Raw genomic sequence first — 2,290 nt, forward strand, 5'->3', positions numbered from 1 at the left:
AGGAACTCTGGCAACTTCTATCTGCACAAAACCACCAAACAAAGCAACAAAACAGTATAAACTCCAAAAGAGACAACGTTAAGAATTATAACATTAAAATTACCCAAGAACCGGATAAAAAGGACCAATATGCAAAAGGAGGTTTCTGAAACTGCTAATCTGAGGCCCTTCCTTACTTCCTGCCTTGGTTCCTCAGTGTGCACACAATGAAGAAAAGCAGGAGGGGGAGCATCCCTTCTCTTCCTCTAACGATGGCATCGCTCCTCTACCGCAGAGGGAAGGAAAGTTTTGCCATACGGCCGCTGGGGAGGTCATGCCTGAAGTCTGAGCGGGGCTGGGGAGGAAATCTCTCCTGGGGGGCCTAGCCAGGCTGGCAACCTCAAGAAGAAGAGCCCCTTGGATTGCTGGAAAGTCCTTCGCGGCTTGCAGTGGAAAGGTGACAACATTTGCAGAGCCTTTCCAAGTCATCCTCACCTCCATTGGTGTCTCTGGCAGAATGAAGGAGTTGCACCTCTGAAACTCCTCCTAATGCTTCGTCCCTGTCCTGGGTTGAGTGGCACTCTGTGTAAAGAGTTCACAAATCTGAAAATCTATATTAGCAAAAAGAAAGGACGTTTTCCTCTAAGCAGACAGGATTGGGACCCATTCACAGATGAGCAAGAGATGCCAGGCTGTGCTGCCCAATGGGTAAAAGAAGGTCAAATGGCCCAAGGGGTCCAGCAGAGAAGCCAGTGAGCTTCTGGGGCCTCTTCAAGAGAAGACCAAGGGGAGACCTGATGGCAGTCTTCCAATACTTGAAGGGCTGCCACAGAGAAGAGGGTGTTGATCCTCCAAAGCAGCTGAGGGAAGGACACGCAGCAGCGTGTGGAAGCTCATCAGAGAGAGATGCAACCCTGGAAATAAGGAGGAATTGAGGGACACGAACTTCAAACTGGCTGGCACTCTTTTATGTGGGACGAAAGATATAAAACACATTCATACTTCCAAAGACATACAATAAGAAACTCATTACTACAAATTAGGCTTAAAATTAAAAAAAAACACTATATGAAAATACCAAGTCGGTTATCACCGGTAGAATCAATTAGACCCCCAAATCTAACAGATAAGACAAAAATAATTAGATATAAAGATTTAATTGACTATCAAGGTAAATTGAAGACAAAACAACAATTGGAGACAGACTTAGATAGGGAAATAGATTGGTGGACTTATACTCAAATACAATCTAAATATAGAGAACACATAAAAACGTATGAAATTCATAAACAAAAACAAGAAATAGACAAAATTATATTAGATTCAGAAAAGAAATTAATTAGCAGAATCTACAAATATCTTTTACGCTATAAAATGGAAGAAGAGACAGTCAAGGAAACAATGATTAAATGGGCTCAAAACGTCAAACATACAGTGCTCGCTTCGGCAGCACATATACTAAAATTGAAACGATACAGAGAAGATTAGCATGGCCCCTGCACAAGGATGACACGCAAATTCGTGAAGCGTTCCATATTTTTTAAAACGTTTTATAGATGGCATTTAGATCCTAAAAAGTTGGCTTGTATGTATCCGAATGTACAACCTAATTGTGGGAGATGTGATTGTGATGATGCCACTTACGGTCATATATGGAGGACTTGTAAAAAGGTTAAAGCATTTTGGATTAAAATATGGTGGATTATCCAAAATATTCTTAAAAAGAAGATAAAGTTTACTCCACAATTGTTTTTGTTGGGTATAATCACAGATTGTACGGTTATAGAGACTAAATTTAATAACTGCAGCTAGACTTTTGGTGGCGCAATATTGGAAGAAGGAAGATTTGCCTACTATTGAAGAATGGACATTAAAAGTAGCAAATTTGGCAGAAATGGTGAAGATTTCGGCATATTTGAAAGATCACTCACAAGAAAGACCAACTGAAAATGTTTTATAGGTGGCACATAGGTCTCCACCCAGACTGGCAAAAATACAGCCCAAAAATAGCCCGATCTGCTGGAAGTGTAAGAAGACAAAGGGACCTTCTATCATTTATGATGGACATGCCAGGCAGCAAAGAAATTTTGGTCTAACATCAAAAAATGGTTGGAACAAATAACAGAAACACAGATAGATAAAGAACCAGAAAAGTTTTCACTAGGAATTTTTAATAAATCATACCCTAAAGATATTAAATATCTCACAATTCACATACTAACAGCTGCAAGAATAATATATGCAAAAAATTGGAAAGAAGAAAAAACGCCAAACGAAACAGATTTAATAGAAAAAATTCTAAATGCGCTGA

General features: G+C 39.7%; 1 non-coding gene across 1 annotated transcript; it reads left to right on the forward strand.

Moving 5' to 3' along the window:
* Positions 1–1,413: 1,413 nt before the first annotated feature.
* On the forward strand, positions 1,414–1,520 carry LOC139313519 (U6 spliceosomal RNA). Its single transcript, XR_011600123.1, has one exon. It is a non-coding gene; the product is annotated as a U6 spliceosomal RNA (small nuclear RNA).
* Positions 1,521–2,290: the final 770 nt, after the last annotated feature.

Source organism: Pituophis catenifer, unplaced genomic scaffold, assembly GCF_029215685.1.
Source record: "Pituophis catenifer annectens isolate HBS135680 unplaced genomic scaffold, rPitCat1.0.hap2 SCAF_2, whole genome shotgun sequence".
Lineage (NCBI taxonomy): Eukaryota > Metazoa > Chordata > Lepidosauria > Squamata > Colubridae > Pituophis > Pituophis catenifer.